This window comes from Eumetopias jubatus, unplaced genomic scaffold (genome assembly GCF_037043125.1).
Source record: "Eumetopias jubatus isolate StellerSeaLion01/CBP00866 unplaced genomic scaffold, mEumJub1_p1.0 scaffold_2, whole genome shotgun sequence".
In the NCBI taxonomy this organism is placed as follows: Eukaryota; Metazoa; Chordata; class Mammalia; order Carnivora; family Otariidae; genus Eumetopias; species Eumetopias jubatus.
In genome coordinates, this window is record NW_028274808.1 from 130,065,980 (window position 1) to 130,085,016 (window position 19,037).

The window sequence follows — 19,037 nt, forward strand, 5'->3', positions numbered from 1 at the left end:
AAAAAGCTGAATGTTAAAAGATGAGTTATCTAGCTGATGAGGAAGGCACAATGAAACAAGGAGACCTCAGAGCATGCAAAGAAAACCAAACATTCCCATTGAGTTTTGTCCAGCGCTCGGTAGCGGGGATGTCTAGGGCTGGGCTGTTGCCACAACCTTAACTGGTATCACAAACAAGTATGGCAGGTAAGATTAAAGTATTAATCAAAGAACCAAAGCATTTGAGGACTTGCTTTTTGAAATGTAGATTCCTGGATGCCACACCTGATCAATAAATATGAGTACCAGCATTGGTTTCTTGGGACCAAGAATCTGCACTGTTATCAAACTATCCAGATATTTTAAATGTTCACTAAAATTTGACACTTACTGTTCTATGACATTGGATACACATTGTAATAACCTAGGAAGACTTAAAAGATGTCAATGCCTGGACCCATGAAGATGTTATAACTCAGTCATTGTCATTTTTTTCATGGTTTCCCAGGTGATTCTAATGTACAGCCAAGTTTGAAAATCACTTGTCTAAAGGAATGATCAGTGCATTGTTTTTCTTAACTTTTTTTCAATATATTTATTTATTTTAGAGAGAGAGAGAGGGAAAGAGAGAGTGCACGTCTGCACACGAGTGGGGGGAGAGGCAGAGGGAGCAGAGGATCAACGCAGGGCTAGATCTCATGGCCCCGCATGAGATCACAACCTATGGGATCATGACCCATAAGATCATGACCTGATCCAAAACAAAAGTCAGATGCTTAACTGACTGAGCCACTCAGGTGTCCCTGTTCTTACTTTTTTGCTGACACATCTCTGCAGTGACATTTGAGACCACAAAGTCATAGTCTATTTCTGTAACTAAAACCCACTTCTAGTAGTGCCATAGTAATGACAATCTGGTTTTTGTGTTTGCGTTTGCCAACAATTTGAAACAGACCTTGCAATCTAGTCCAACCAGTTAATTATTGCCTTTATCCAAAATACAATCAAGATAACTGAAAGAATATTAAAGAAAACAAAATCTTTAGGGAGAAAGTATCTGACAATCTCAAGTACTATGTGTTGAGATCAAATAAATGTTCCAAGAGCTCTATTTCAGGCGGCTCCAGAACCTTAGTTTCATGAATATATTTTGACAGTGATATGCCCTTCTACACATGTGAATACCCCAACTAATCATTGTGGGCTTTCAAGCATAGATGGCTTCTTTCAAGGGCCGGTGTTTGTTGCAAGACAATTTAGGGAAAAGTCAGAGTGGTTTTTTTTCCCCAATTTTATTGAGATATAATTGAAATAACATTGTACTAGTTTAGGGTATACAACATAATGATGCAACATACGTATATATTGTGAAATCATTACCAAGATAAGTTTAGTTAAAATCCATCACCTCACATAGTTACAATTTTTTTTTCTTGTGATGAGAAGTTCTAAGGTCTACTCTCTTAGCAACTTTCAAATATACAATAGAGTATTGTTCACTATAGCCCTCGTGCTGGACATTACATCCAGGACTTATTTATTTTATAACTGGAAAATTGTACTTTTTTATCACCTTCACCCATTTCCTCTACCTCTGGCAACCACCAATCTGTTCTCTTTCTCTGTGAGTTCATTACTTTTAGATTCCTCATATTTAATATTCATCTTTCTCTCTCTGACTTATTTCACTTAGCATAATGCCCTCAAGGTCACTTCCTGTGTCACAAATGGTAGGATTCCTTTTTTTATGGCTGAATAGTATTTTATTATTATAAATATAAATGTTATAAAATATTTAATATTTTATCATGTGTATGTATACACATGCTAAATATACATATACACATATACATGTATATATACAGTTGTTTTCATGTCTTGGCTATTGTAAATAATGCTGCACTAAACATGGGGGTGCAGCTATCCCTTCAAGGCAGTGATTTCATTTCCCTCAGATATGTACCCAGAAATGAGATTGCTGGATCATATGGTAGATCTAGTTTTAATTTTTTGATTAAAAATCAAAAAACTGTTTTCCATAGTGGCTGCACCAATATACATTCTCAGCAACAGCACACAAGTGTTACCTTTACTCTACATCCTCACCAACACTTGTTATCCCTTCTCTTTTTGATGACAGCCATCCTAACAAGTGTGAAGGGATATCTCATTGTGGTTTTGATTTGCAGTTCCTTGATGATTAGTGATGTTGAGCACCTCTTCATGTCCCTGTTGGTCATTTGCATGTCTCCTTTAGAAAAATGTCTATTCGGTTCCTCTGCCCATTTTTTCATTGGATTGTTTTTTGCTATTGAGTTCTACAAGTTCTTTATGTATTTTGGATATTGACCCCTTATCAGATATATGACTTGCACATATTTTCCACCATTCAGTGGGTTGCCTTTTATTCTGTTGATGGCTTCCTTTGCTGTTCAGAGGTATTTTTACCTCACCTGCTCATTTGCTTGTTTTTCCTAATACCTATCAGAGGCAATACCTCCCTATCTTCCTTAGATAAAACCATTATAGGAAGGTACTATTTATTTTATTTTTATTTATTTATTTATTTATTTTGGCATGGCTCTTTTCAGTTTATTGCAACAAGGAGTTATACTAGTTCAAGTTAAAAGCAGACCCCGAATGGTTACATTATACAAGCTATGAGGTTTTCAAACTTGTAACAAGGGACAGGAGGGAAATTCTACTCATTGCAGGGAAATTCTTACTTACATTTAGAGGCCAAAAGCGCTTAAAACGCACGAACCTCAGCTGATCATCCTTAGCCAGTCCAACGTCTAGGAGAAAGCAGCCTATGTTCTTACACCGGTCACCCTGTAGTGGAATTACTTCTCCACATTCTGGATGCTCAATTACAGTACCACTGGGGGCAAATTTCTTCTTACATGCCTTCACTAGTTTCTTTTTATCGTGATCACCAGCCATTCCTTGGACAGTTAGTAAGGGTCTTCCTACCATTTCTCTGTTGAATTCTTCTATGGATATAATCCTCGGTGCCAGCAGGAGACAGGTCATCACCCTTATTTGCATCAGCAAAAGGATAAAAACAGTGGAGAATCTGGATAGCTGACGTAGGATTCTTTTTCCTCTGTGGAAAGGGCCTGTGGAAGGCAGGGGTCGGCGGCGGGAGCGGGGGGAGGGGGCGGGGGGGCAAGGAGCCTCAGCGGGGGAAGCCAGGGGCTCAGCGGGGAGGCTGCTGAGTCCTCGGGGGCGGCTCAGTGACTGGCACCTGGAAGGCACTTTTTAAATGGACACTCACCCCTCAAACCTATCCTGTGCATTCACTACTTGTTTGGCAGTACATCTCCCAAATGTTGAGCCGGGACAAAGGAGGCAAAGTCAGCCTCTGACTTAATTTCCAGCTGTGCCAGAAGGTAGGAAGAATCTGAGACTAGTCTCTACTTGTTCTGGATACAACACGCTGAGAACGGTAAGAACATCAAGAAGTTGGATTTGTTGGCTGAAGCTATGGAAGAAACAGAAGTTTTAATACATGTTAATCAAGTAATAATGGGAGATGAGGGGAAGAGAAAGAATAAAGCGATAAATTGTTCTCTTTATTTTTTTGCTGAAGATAGTTCCCAGCTGTTTTGAGTCTGGGGCCAATGGTGTTTACCATGGAAACTTAGGTGGCTGAAAAAAAAAAAAACAAAGAACAAGGTCGAGCCTGATTTTGTGTGAGGTAGGTAACAAAACCACCACCCTTCCCCACAGTGTTCTCTCCAAACTATTTCTACATAATCACAGGAAGTGAAAAGGAAAATGTGCAATCCATCTGAAAGTGTCTCTTTCATCACTTTCCTAACAGTGTCTTCAGGCCAGTTAAGAGCATTCATTACATTTTATCCAGTGTAATGCAAAATGCTGCTTTGTTCTTGGCCTGTACCGTCAGGGTCCCCAAAAGCATTCATGCTATTGCACAAAGTATTATAAACAGGAAACCAAATACATTTACTCATTGTTTTTATGAGGTTAAAAATCAAAGCCAACTGATTTCATGGATGGGGCAGGCAAATACAAGGTAGACTTGTGACATCTTGCAGAGCCAGGAAGTAAGGAATTATTAAGGAAAAGGGGGGGGAGGGCATGTCATAGGAACAAAGGAGCCAACCTGAGAGGTCACAGTGATCAAAGCTAGAACAATGTGAACAACACAAATAGTTAATGTAGTGCTGGATTATAATCCAAAGTATAAAATAAGTATCTATGAGTCTATACAGATAAAAACAAATGGAGAAAAAGAGACGAATCTCTCTTACTGAAAAATTTCTAATAATTTATGTAGATACTCTTCTCTCTAGAAAATGGAGTCTAATTCCCCTATTCCTTGGAGGTGGGGTGGACTTAGTGACTTGCTTCCAAAAAATAGAATAGGGAAAGGGAAAAATAACTATACAGTGGAGAAATGTGTCAAACACTACCTTGACCGGCTGATCAACATTAAGATCACTGGTGATAAATCATGTTAATAGTATGTACCCCCTGATATGACATGGTGAAAATAGCATTTCATCATGTAGTATTCTCCCCCAAAACTCTTGACCTTGTCCAGTCATGAGAAAAACATAAGACAAACCCAAATTCAGGGACATTCTGTAAAATACCTAATCAGTACTCCTCAAAACCATCAAAGTCATGAAAAACAAGGAAAGACTGAGAAACTGTCACAGACCAAAGAAGACAAAAGGAAACATGATGACAATATACTATATGGTATTCTGAATTGGGTCCTGGGCCAGAAAAAGATATTGGTGGAAAAACCAGTGAAATCCTGTAGTTCAAATCAATCATAATGCACCAGTGTTCTTAGCTGTGATAAACGTGCCCAGGTTGTGTAAGAAGTTAATGGTAGGAAAACTAGGTGAGAGGTTTATGAACCCTCCATGCTATCTTTGCAACTTTTCTGAAAATCTAAAAGTATTCCAAAATAAAAAAAATATATTGAAAAAATAAATGACAAGTCAGCATTAAAAAGCACGTGGGATGAAACTATCCAAAAACATGTATTTGATACATGATATGCAGGTAATTTAAAAATTTTTGTGAATTAGGTGTACTTTAGAGAGAAAATGCCAAGGACATATTATGATACTTGTATGCATGTAATTTAAAGTGGTTCCACTTTTTTGTGACAATTCAGGAAGGTGTCTTATATCAACTTTCTTCCTTTTTCTTTTTCTTTTAAGATTTTATTTATTTATTTGAGAGAGAACAGGAGAAAGCAAGAGACATAGCATGAGGGGGGAGGGAGGGGCAAAGAGAGAGGGAGAAGCAGACTTCCCACCAAGCAGGGAGCACGAGGCAGGGCTCAATCCCAGGACTCTGGGATCATGACCTGAGCCAAAGGCAGACTGCTTAACCAACTGAGACACCCAGGCTCCCCATCTTCCTTTTTTTAATACAAACACACAAACAAAAGATTAGTATCACTTAAGTGATTTCAAGGGTGAATTTCCTCCAAGCTGTATCAAACCTGACACCATTACACAGCAGGATAAAAGCTTCAAAGATTTTGACCCAAGTACTCTACCTAATATTTATTGTTAGATCCCTAATCCACCTGCAGTACCGTTACTTTTTCTGTTAATTCATAGTGTGTGAGGCTCTTTCTTTCCAACTGGTGGGTGCTTTAGTTCCAGATGAGGTCCTGCAGTCTCATTAACTGCTTCTGTTTCTTTCTGTGCCATCACTTCCTTTTCTTTACTCTGTGGCTTGGAGAAGGAGCAACAGAATTTGGAGGAGAGCTTTATGTCCAACACAAATTATATAAATTTTGATCAGTGTTGGATAGTGTTCAAGTTCCTCTGACCTCGTTTGCATTGCTTCTAGGCCAGTGTTTCTTAAGAAGTAGGGTGAACACCAAAAACTAATGATGTAATATATGGTGATTAACATAACAATAAAAAAATTAAAAAAAAAAAAAAGAAGTAGGGTGAAGACCACCTGCATCAGAACCGCACCTGGGGTATCGACTCCTGGGCCAGACCTACCAACTGGGGTGGGGCCCAGAAATCTGATTCTAACACTGGTGCTGGGCGACTTTTTTGTCCACCCTAATAAATACAGAATTTTAAACACGGTAGAAACCTAAGACGAACACTATACATGAAATAATTAGTGATCAAGGCATTATGAGTTTTACAGAATTTGTGATCACTGCATTTATGACATGATTCAGTCAACTATTTGGTAAAATTCGAAAACCCTTTGAGAACAAATGTGAATAAGCCAAATATGCTCCCTTCCCTTATGGAGCTTGGAAACTAGTGTTATTATTTTATTCCTAAAATAAAATGACTAAAATATAATGATTTGTGTCACTATAGGAGCTCACAACTCTCTGGACATCCCAAAGGAATTTTCACCTTTACTTTTAGCTTCCTTTTATGGAAGAACTTGGTCTCCTAACTCCAACTCCGAGCGAAAACTGAGGTGCTCCAGAATTCAGAGGCTGAGAAAGCTTTGCTCTCAACACTTTATTAGGAAGAAACTATCAGCCCCATAATTAAGGACACATAAAAATAAAATTTCTTGTGACTGTTTCTCAATCTCAGCATGTCCAAGGACCCTTTAAGACCTCTTCTAAGACCCAGATATAAAAAGCTACATTGAGAAGTGTTCTTACACTTCTAAACGTTATTTCCATTTATGTGCTCCTTTATCTTCAGTGGATTTCTTGCCAGTTTTCCAAACTAATGTTATAATATCATGAGTCACATATGTAATATAAATAAAGAATTAGGCTAAACTTTGGTAAAGAATAGGTTGTTTTAGCTGACGCTATTTGGTTTAAAAATTCCCTGATGAGATGTTTCTTTTCTCAAAGTTAGCATAATTTGAAGTGTTTGTGTGTTTCCACTTTTCTTTGATAGCTAAAATTTCCATTGTCTGCCTCATTGTGGACATATCACTCTCATTTCCCTCTCATTTCATTTAAAATGGTCAAGTTGTCTTTCATGTTAATTAGCTTTAAACAAGAAAAAAATATCTCTGTGCACGTAATAACCAACTCCAAATAGGCATTATTTCATTAACTTCATGCTTTAGAGACATAATGGCTGCTTGTGACAGCACAACAGAGCTGGTATAAATTAAATCTCAGTGGGTTATTCATTAAAAAGGCAGGGTATAGTACCCTGGAAAGCTAAGTCCTTTAGCTAAATTTAATGGCATTTTTCCCATAAAATTTTCCTAATGTTGCTCTTGTAGTTCAAACACAAATCCATTTTAATTAATTTCGAAGTCCTTTGCTCAAAAATAATAACTTAAAAGGAAGAGATTAATGCTGATTAAACCTTATGATGGAACAAATCTAAAACATCAGCCCTGATGTTTCTAACCTAATGCTATTAAGACCTGTACATATGCTTTTGTGCACAGACTTAATATTTCCGAAGAAAATGATATGCAAAAAAGTTGATGATAGCCAGTGAAATATTATATTTAATTATTTCATAGACATCAGTTATTTTAAAACAAGTAATTCATTCCTTTAATATTTTGGACAGTAAAGTAACACAATCTTTACCAGGTTACAATGATTAGTAGTCCTGTAGACAAAATCCTTTGTATTCTAAAAACCTTTGTACTATTTTTCTTTTCCTGGTGGAAGATATATGAGTTTGCATGGTATTTAGCTCTATTTCAGTCCATATAGGGGGAAAGCCTTCCAGTTATAGAACATATAGGAGTCTAGTTATGATGTTTTGAATAAAAATCGTTCCATTCATTCACTCAGAAAAAAATTTCTCAACCCTTCTCATACATCAGGCGCTGTACCAGAAACTCTTTGAGAACAAATGTGAATAAGGCAGATATGCTCCCTTCCCTCATGGAGCTTGGAAACTAGGGTTATTATTTTATTCCTAAAATAAAATAACTAAAATATAATGATTTGTGTCATTTTTATGCTAGTTGGAGTCACCTCATATTAATCAATAAGACTGTGTAGCCCCTAATTGTTACTGTTTCAACAACACAAGAAAAACAAATACAGAATTTTAAACATGGTAGAAACCTAAGGCGTACATTATAAATGAAATAATTCATGATCAAGACATTATGAGTTTTACAGAATTTGTGATCACTGCATTTATGACATGATTCAGTCAACTATTTGGTAAAATTCGAAAACAGGAAAGTACCTGACAAGATTCTAATTCTATGATATGAATCATACTCTTCCCAAAATTAGAGGATGTATTTCTTCGAAAGTCTTTATAGAGCAATAAATCTTGAGCCCAGAAGGTTCATGATCTTTTCTTCCCAAGTAAATAATGACATCGTATAAATAAGTGAAGGAGGGAAGGCTATCTCTTTTAGTGTCCTATAAAACTGTTACATGATTGTTACCATTTAGAAAATTCTATCATGTAAGTTAATTAAAAAGGGAATTTTGAGTAATGCATAACGGTCCCAGAAAGCAGTTTTTCATTGTAGGATTAATATCATATACAAACATATTAAAACGTAGAGTTTAGCCATTTTACTACCTAATGAATAAATTCAGGAATGACCTAGAAACTGCTTGGTTTCTCCCTACTTTTAGTTCAGTTCAAGCTTTCCATTCACCATTACTAAATCAGTAAAGGATTTCTGTTGGTCGTCAAGGAAACTACAATACAGAGAGGATTGAAAATGGTGATAATCTCATTTCCCATAAACCTCTAAACAAGAGATAAACTGAATAGAGAAAGCACCAATGCATTCACTGTCCCACTGGAAAAAAAAATAGGTTTAAAATTATCCCACAAAAAGTCTCTTCAAAAACAGGGCATGTTGTTTTACAGTAGGAAAAAAGGAAAAGCAAGAGTCTGAGGAAATCTCTGGAGGTGTCTGGATAAAAGAGGAAGGAAATGGAACATGGAGTATAATGATATACATTCATTACAAATGCAGAGGGGTATTTTTTTTCTTGTCTAATTTAAAAACTGGAATTACAGCCTGCAATTTTGCCCATATTACATTGCCTTTAATACACAGTGGGACAATTTTATTCGGCAGTCAATATAAGCAACTTTTAGCAAGGTTTAATGAAAACAAAATCTCAGCAGTAGCATTTTCATATTTCACTGAATGGTTTTGGAAATATCCAGAACTATCACTTTATTAAAATTTTTGAATTAACTTAAATGTGTAAAAGTTTCAGTTTCCTATTTTCCAAATTTGTAGTTATAAAATGGGGGGGGAGCTCTTTGACAAAAAAGTAGCATCAGGAGGAAGAGGAGACCAGAGCAAAGTGTCAGCCATCATACTGGAAATTTAGCCTGATTCATTCTGATCACTAAAAGATTTAATTAAAAGTTAAGAGTAGGGGGGGAACAGGAAAAGGAAGTATGCAAAATATTGATAGAAGGGAAAGATAGCAAAAATAAATTTTAATTATTTTACAATTTAGATCAAAATGAATCTGTATAGATAGCGGTTGTAACACTAGTTGCCTGTAAACACTTGGTTAAATTGCATCAGCACTTGGTTATAGTCAGTTAAATACATCATTACATACTTTCCATGGTCCTCTGTTTTACACTGCTAATATCCATTTCTACAAATACAAAGACTAAGGCCCTTGAGGCCCACAGCATGCTACTTATTTCCTGCATGCTTCCCATCCCCTCCTCCAATAGCCAGCAGAGAACTGAAAAATGCTCCGAAGATAGAAGTGAAATAGATGGAAATGGGACCGATTTTCTTAAAGACTGAGTTGGGAGGTACGTTTTCAGCCTTGAATTCTTTGCTTCTACTCATAGAGTGATGGGGCTTAGCACAAGTTACCCCAAAATAGGGTACCTTGGAATACTGACTATTTTAAGCAGAAGAAATGTGAGAAAATAACAGAAGCAAGAAAGTCGCTCTGACCTTACCCCTTGCCCTTCTCCTCAGAAACAGGTCATAAAAACCTCATGTGAGGTGGCCCCCCATACCCAGAGGAAAGGAACATTCTTATCTCAGAAGACAAAGGGACACCAAGGCAAAGCTGAGCAAACGCCCTGCTAAATTTCCCCCAATTTGCTACACTTACTTCATACCCTTTGACCTGTCATATTTCTACAGCACTGTCCACTCTTCAACAAATAGCATAAAAATACTCACGTTCAACAGTTTCTTTGGGCCTACACTTCCTTATGAAGGCTTCTGTGTCACATGAAACTTACACGAAATCGACGTATATACTTTTCTCCCGTAAATCTGTCTTTGTCAGTTTAATTTTCAGACCCAGAGAGAGACCCTAAGAGAATCAAGGGAAACTTTCCCCTCCCATACAAGAGATATATATGTTCATAGCTTCCAAAGTTGGGTTTTTTTAGGTGTCCTTCTCATTGAATAGCTTTAAAACTAGAAAAGTCTTAAAAGTAGTTGTTAAGAAAGCTACGGAGAGGGCGCCTGGGTGGCTCAGTCGGTTAAGCGGCTGCCTTCGGCTCAGGTCATGATCCTGGAGTCCCGGGATCGAGTCCCGCATCGGGCTCCCTGCTCAGCGGGGGGTCTGCTTCTCCCTCTGACCCTCTTCCCTCTCATGCTCTCTGTCTCTCATTCTCTCTCTCTCAAATAAATAAATAAAATCTTAAAAAAAAAGAAAAGAAAGCAAGCTATGGAGAAGGTTTAAAGGGAAATTTCAAAATCTATTTAGGTTACTTAAAATTCCTTTGACAGCTTTTCTGTAAAATAAAGTAAAGGGAAATGGGATACTATAATGTACATAGGCTTTCCCTAGAATAAAAAAATGGCTTTTCAAAGAGAAAGTTTGATGCCCCATATATTTTCTTAACAAGCAGTTTGAATTGCTATGTGGAAGATGAAGAAGGAGCTAATTCTTGGCTGCCTTGTTGTCCCAATACCTGTACACTCCACATCTCAGCACCTACCACAGCATGTTCTTACTGGTGGTCATCCCTGCTGGACCATGAGCAGGAAAGGGAAGGACTGCGGTGAATTTATGACTAATTCCATTCACAGATACTAAATCATTAGTTTTGTGCAGTTTCTAATTTTTTACAGAAAAAAGGGAGACTTCAAGTAATTACAAATCTAAATAATAGTAATAAGAATCATGCACATATTTATAATGCTTCCTCATTTATGGGTTAATTCTATAAACATTTCTCACATGATCATCAGTACAAATCACAGAAGCAGACATACCAGTTACTGTTCTCTTTACTTGGCAGCAGAGGGAACTCTGACTTCGAGGTTTAACTTGCTACACTTAAATGTTTAACTATAGATACATCAAAAATACACAGAAGAACTACTCATTCATCTTCTAGACATTCCATTTACAATCTACATGGTGATCTTTTGATGGGTTAGAACCCATGTTGTAAGCTATGTAAGGTATCTCATACTTTTGCTCTGTTTAGTGATGTGAAGGAAAAGAATTCAATGATCGAACTAGAACTCCAATAATAGCAATGTCTGCTTTAGTGGGTCTTTCTCTATTTAAGGTATAACTTACCTTTTTTAATATGACTGAAAAAATAAAGAAGTCAAAATACTTTAGTGGGCACATCTGGTATGCATTTTAAAATCAAACCTTAAGCTCACTATTAAGTAACTATGGAATTCGTCGTTAACACTCTTATCAGGAATTCCCTGTAAACCTGTAAGCTTCATCCAGAACTAGTACATTAGGTGATGCATTTCCTTTTAACAAAGTAAAACAAGAAACATATTTTACTGTTGCTATGACCAAATATTCTACTAGCACAGATCAAAGGGTGGGAACACTTGTTTGCGATGATGGAAGGGCATCACCCTGAAACAAGAGATTGGATAACTACATGGAAAATTCTGCTCCTTAAATTTCTTGCTGTGAATCCCAATTAAGCACTTCTTCTCCCTACAAGATAGATAAAATGGGAATATTCTCATTCTTTTCTGCATGAGTCTTTATACATGTTGTAAACATATGCAGAAGCTTATGTTTCACATCTGTATTTAAAAATAATGATCTACTTTGAATTCCTGAGACCAGACAAAATCCAGGTCTCCTACTCCTCTGCCATCTTGCTCCCTAAAAATAATGATCTACTTTGAAAGGTGAATCCAATGTTATTTTAACATGCGTACAAATTTTGGAGTTCAGTCAGGAAGGTCCCATTGGGAACATTTTTCCCCAAAAGTCAGTCCTCTGGGTCACAGATAGCTTTCCTTTCTTTTCCTTCCTGCCCTTGTCAAGATCCAACCATGCCAGCAGGGAATAAAATCAGCAGGACGCTTGGCAGTCGGCTTCAAAAAGGCTACCTCTTCACTAATGAGGCATTGAGAAGCGACAGCCACAGAATCTAATAAAATTCCACTGTGAAATCTGTATGCTTCCACATACGTTTTCCACTAGAATCAGGTGAAAGGAAATATATAAGATCATGAAAAATAATAGAATAGAAATGTCATAGCCAAGTGTAACTACAGCAGAGAGACACAGCTTTGAGATTTATTTAGCTCGATACAATTAGTCCTTGAATGTTTTAAGACAGTTGAAATTTTAAATTATGCTGAGCATTATTTTAATTTTGAAAATGAAAATGAAATAAAAATCATTTTCTCACCTAAAGATTTATGCCTAGCAAGATGAGAACATTTCCCTAGTTGAAATAGAAATCTGAATGATCTGAAGTCCCACCAAAAGACACAGACTGACTTGTTCCTGACAAAGGCCCTGGTGAGACTCTACTGTGAACGTAGAGACCACATTTGGAAGAGGCTCACCTCTATTCTGGGCTGTCAGGTCAGTACCTTCCTGTGGGTAGAACACAGACCAATCAAGATCAACACTAAGATTAAATCATGCATAGGCCTGTGGCAACCCTGGAGTGGGGAAGTGAAGATAATAAAGAACATTCTTTAATAGTCTTTTCTCTAGCATAATTTCCTGATTGTATATTTATTCCACAATTCTGGTTAAATGGAAATTATAAACCAGGTGGCTTAAAATTTCAAACCTTGGGTCCAGATGATTTAAATGTGGGGCAGAGGATTTTCTGTGTCGCCAGCATGGAGGTTCAGACACATAGACTCATCTGGAGGACTAGTGGAACTGACCAAGAGCCCACCTGCACAACCTCCAGAGAAAGATTTCATCACCTGGCTTTGGAGCAGAGATACCATGCAGAAGGGTCCTCACTTTGTTGTCTAGTCAAAACCACATGGTCTCCTATAAAAGTAATCAGGAGAGAATTCTTATAAGAAAAAGAAATTGATATTACAGAGAAAATGTTGTGATACCAGGAACACAATGCTGGAGTGGTTTGAGACCAAAGTAAGTTGCTCAGGGCCAAGCTAAATACATTTTTCCTGAAGTACTACACACAGACCCTTAAAGGGACTATGTGGGCCTTTGAAATAACCAGAAAAAAAAAAAACAAAACATGATTTTAAACAGGGTTCTTGTGCTTTATAGGATAATCCTGAAAAAAAAAAAACTGGAGAAACCTGAATGACGTATAAGGATGAAATACATAGTTGTATTTATTCTCATATTTGGATGGTTTTTCACACTTGGATACTGGATGGTTGTGTAGGAGAATGTCTTTGTTTATATGAAAGGCATACTAAAATGTGTGGGGGCAATGAGACATCAGATGAACAAGTTTACTCTCAAATGGTTGAAGACAATAAAAGTTCTTGGTCCTAAACTTGCAACTTTTTGAAATTTGTAAGTTTGAGATTGCTTTAAAAATTATATATATGCATATCTGTGTGTGTGTGTGTGTGTGTGTGTATGGATCACTCTCCATGACCTAGCCTAAACCTACCATCTCAGCATTTTTACTCATTATTCCCCTTCATAAGTCCTGTACCTGTCTGGTTTATTGACTATTCTAACATAACAGGCTACAGACTTTCTCAAAGGTAACTTTGCTCTGTTACGTCCACCCAAAAAGCTTTTCAAAAAAAAATCTGCCTGTCACATTCTACCCATCCTTGAAGGCATCTCCTAAATGACATCTCCTCCATGAAACCTTCTATCAGAGCCTAGTCTAATGTCTCATATATAGTATGTATTCAAAATACAACTAGTGAAAAGAATTTAACCACTTATGACTAGAATGGTTAAAGATAAGACCATAGAAATTATACATGAGCTGGGCCTTTCAAGATCAGCAGGAATCAGCAGTCTGAAGGTAGATAAAGACTTAATTTTTATTCCACAAACAGGAAATACAGAAAATTTTAAAAAAGGAGGTATACACAATGGAATATTACTCAGCCATCAGAAAGGATGAATACCCACCATTTGCATTGATGTGGAGGGAACTGGAGGGGATTATGCTAAGTGAAATAAGTCAAGCAGAGAAAGACAATCATCATATGGTTTCACTCATATGTGGAACATAAGGAATAGTGCAGAGGACAACAGGGGAAGGGAGGGAAAACTGAAGGGGGAGAAAACAGAGAGGGAGACCAACCATGAGAGACTATGGACTCTGACAAGCAAACTGAGGGTTTCAGGGGGGAGGGGGGGAGGGGGATGGAGTAGCCAGGGTGATGGGTATTGAGGAGGGCACATGTTGTGATGAGCACTGTGTATTATATGCAACTAATGAGTCATTGAACACTACATCAAAAACTAATGATGTCAGTGCCTAACTGAACATAATAAAAAAAAAAAAGATAGGTTAAAGACCTACAACAAATATACCCCCAAATGCAGGAAAGAAAGTATAGTAGAAATTTTAAAAAATAATAAAATAAAATAAATAAAGTAAAAAGGAGGTATACAGTGGCTATTTGAAGGTAGATTTGGGAATGTACTTCAATAAGGTACTAGAAGGAGTATAGAAGGGATTCAGATCATGGTAACTGGCAGAACAGACACCAAGCCCTGCTACATTTAGGGACTGGATACTAATTTCGAAGGCTAACAAAACCAAGGAGAAATGAAGAGATTTTCATGTGAAAGCAAGATAAGATCCTTTTTAAGTATGAAAACTGCGTCCAAATTTTATGATGTTCAATTGCCTGAAGGAACACACTGTTGAATCATAGGCAAAGACTAGTGATAATCCTAAAATACTGAAATGGGAAGAACAGCCAAAAAAGAATCACATATTCTGGCTATATATTTCCTAAACCATTTTCCTGGAAAAAGATGCTCTACACTGAGAACATATTATTAGTCATAATCATGAGAGACCAAACACGTAACTGCTAAAGAGACAAAGTGTTCTAGCTTCTCCTTGAATTTTCCAATAATACCTAAAAGGTAGTAACACATAATTCCAATGTATCCAGCATATTTAGTCAGGGGACTACCAAGAATTGTGCAGACATAACTGACTGCTACTTGAATATGAATTCCAGATTTTATAGGACTTCCTCATGGAAAAAAGGACTTCCTCATGGAAAAAAGTGATTTCAGTTTTTGAAGGATAATATTGGAATGTTGCCATTTTGTAAGAATCAGCAGTTTGGCAGATGAAGGTATCACTCACAAAACAAAAAGAAGCAATTTCATCATCAAACAAAATTACCAGCATGAAACATCTGTCATATCACCCTTGACCCTGTACTCTTTCTCTCTATGATGTTTTAGGAGGTTCGGTATTTGTACCAAGCTGTGGATCACCTTGTTTTTACAATATTTTCACTTCACTAACAATTTCACTACAATACCAAAGAAACAAATCTCACAGGAGCCTTACAAAGGAATGCATTTTTACAAGGATTTCCTTGTAATATGTTGAAATTGATGCCTGAACACTTGGAACTTCTCCATTCCTTTATGCCATCCTATTTCCCATTTCAGGCCTTTCCCACAGACTGACACCTTGTTTTCCTTGCTAGATCATTCTCTTTTCTCACAGCAGGCTCCTGAGACTAGTGTGACTTGAGTAGAAGACCCTCCAGATACCTTCTGATCCTAAGATTCTGTCATCTATGAGTATGAAATGTCCTTGTTACGATCAGTTAGAATTAACCATTGTAAGTCTCAGGTCCCTTTAGCCTTTCCTTTACAAAGCCCCAAATTAAATTTAAACTCACTAGGCAAAAAAATCATGTGACTTTTTTTTTTTTTTTTGCAAATTATCATTCCCTTGGGGTGCTTTTCTAGAGAGGAATTAAAAGGAAAAATGCTCATTTGCACTCTAGGAACAAATAATAATGGCTTGTAATGACCATGACAATAAACACCATTCCATGGGGTATAGGGCTTAGAATAAATCAGGGTGGGCCTAATGTGAAGCAGGCAGTGGTCCTAATAGGTAGTGGGCAGAGGCACTAACGAGAAATGCAATGATTCTGTCAAGCCTTTCCACGAATTTGTGGTGTGCTTTCTGTTGCCTCGATTTGTAGTGAGCTTTAAGAAATGTCTCTTCCATGCACACGCACTGTTCTCTTATCTCTCGATTTGGAGATCACTAGATGTTACAGAGGAAGACCAAGAAAAAGAAAATTAATCCTGAAATGTATAAAGAAGGCAAATATTCAGTTGATTTTAGTCTATTGGAGTGAGTATGCTAAACCCGAGAGATGAATATTGTTGTTGGGAGGGTTGTGAACACTCAGCAAATTGTAGTAAATGTCTTTCTGCATAAAATATTTCATGGCTTCTGAGTGGGGTAGTAGATATGTTCCATATTTATGAAGCCGATGATAGCATTTCATTTTCTCAATTTCTTACATAAGGGAAGAATAGCACTCTTTGATCCATAAACTGCGATATTCTAAGGCCAGATGCGTCTATACAAACAAAAAATTCACAAATCATGTGGTGTCAAGCAATCTTTTGAAAAAAGAGCAAATCAACTTGAAAGCAAATGTTAACCTTTTAAATAACCAATTAGAAACTACTATTGGAAATTAGCTGGTTTTGGTTAAGACAAATTATATGTTCTATAGAGCAATGATTAGTTTTGTTACATTGGGGGAAAAAAACTTCAGACGAATTGGTTCCTTGATATTTAGAGTTGGATATTAAAATAAGTTAAAGGGAAAAAAATATTGTCAAAAATTCACAGACCTGAGCACCCTGTCTTGAAATTTGCTGTACTTCCAATTATTGGCAAGTTTTTATTTTTAGTTACTCCCAACAAAATTAGTCAAGATAATAAGTAATAGTTTATTTGTAGCAAGTGTTTCAAAGTTAATGAGAATTATTAAAGATAATTTTTATCACATGCCTTCCCTGCAACGCCAGTAGATTAATAACTAAATAGGGACGTTACCCACAGCTTGGCTGCCAGGAAGAATTATATAAACTAATTAACAAAGACCTTGGAGGAAAGTGGTCTCATTTACAATCTTGATAAAAAAGTAGAGAGAAAAGATACCACAAAGGAAAAGATAGATTCTTCTACGTGTTAGCTATCCTTTCTTTATAATAAAATATGTCATAACTAAAACAAAGAGGAAAAGACTAATGAAATATTTTCAGGAAAAGACATAATATCAAAAAGAAAAAAAAACTGAACACATAGGAGGAAATATAAGTAAACATAAATGGAAGAATTAAAACTGGACATTAAAAACTTGAAAACACGTTATGTCTAGTAAGTGTGCAAAATGAAAAATAAGGTAATCATGCTGGTGACATATATACATAAACTGATAAACATTTTAGAAATCATTTTTACTATGTGTTCCAAAAATTATATAAATGTTTGTATCCTTTGATACAATAATCTCACTCCAGGGAATATTCCCAAGGATTATCTAAAAGAAAGAATATCTGTACTCACTGTAGAATTATTTATTCTAGACAAAAAAAAATCCTAGATATTTAACGATAGGAAATGGTTAATTAAATTTTGGCCTACTGACTTAATAGAAGAGTATTGGGCAATAATTAAAATACGTGTGAGAATTCTATAGCAACGTATGATAAATATTAAGTGAAAACAGCTGTCAAAAAACTGCGTAGCTGCAGAAAATAAAAAGGAATGTGGAAAAAGAAAAAAATCATCAAAAGTAGAAATATTGCTAATTCTGCATCTTTTATCCATAGTTTGTTCTGACTTATTTGGGGAGAAAACTAGTAAAGATTGCTCGGGTTTCTTTTGGAATTCGGTAATTTCAAATTAAATATAAGCTCTTCTAACTAAACTTGCATTGCAATTTATTTCCAAAACAACATCCTTCCATTATGTATGTGCTGTGAAATTATAGTCAATAAAATACTTGGTCAGTGCTGCTAATTCAAGCAGATGAGTTTTGACAGGATGGTGTACTGAACTAATTGACAATGTTTTCTCAGCAGAAATCATCTCAAGGTACTTAGTGAGGAGAAATTGAAATGATACCACAACTTTCCTCCATATCCTTTATAATTTTACCTTAATAATTTGATCCTATATAATATCCTTTGTAATCCTACCTGTATGATTATGTGTTAAAATTGCTGCATGAATTCATTAGAATGCAAGCTCAGTGGGCCTGCATAGATCCTTTGGTTGTTTTCATAAAGTCCTGAGTTAATGATTTGTCTAAGTATTATACATAAATATCCAAACCAAGTATTAGAGCAGGGGTCAGATGCTCAAAGCCTGGGGGCTTAACCTGGTTTACAGACTTTATGTTTGAGTGGACACAGTGCTGACAGAAGTTTGGATTGGAATGTCTTATGGTGGAGCAACCAGTTTGGACGAGTTCATACATTTTTGTTATCGTCCTGGTTCCCAGGGACAATGGAGCTGACACAGTTGACACCTATTTTAGAGTTTTAGGACTCAGAACTAGTGGGAAAATGACTGTGATCTAAAAGGTCTTGGGGCACCTGGGTGGCTCAGTCAGTGGGGCATCCAACTCTTGATTTCGGCTCAGGTCATGATCTCAGGGTCATGAGATCAAGCGCTGCCTCAGCTCGCACTAGGTGTGAAGCCTGCTTAAGATTTTCTCTCTCTGGGCGCCTGGGTGGCTCAGTTGGTTAAGCATCTGCCTTTGGCTCAGGTCATGATCCCAGGGCCCTGGGATTGAGTCCCACATCAGGGTCCTGGGATCAAGTCCCACATGAGCCTCCCTGCTCTGTGGGGGTCCTGCTTCTCCCTCTGCCTCTGTCTCTCATGAATAAATAAATAAAATCTTAAAAAAAAAAAGATTCTCTC

General features: G+C 36.8%; 1 pseudogene; it reads right to left on the minus strand.

The window, feature by feature from the left end:
* Nucleotides 1–2,637: 2,637 nt before the first annotated feature.
* LOC114220113 (uncharacterized) lies at nt 2,638–13,769 on the minus strand (annotated as a pseudogene).
* Between the last annotated feature and the right edge of the window lie 5,268 nt (nt 13,770–19,037).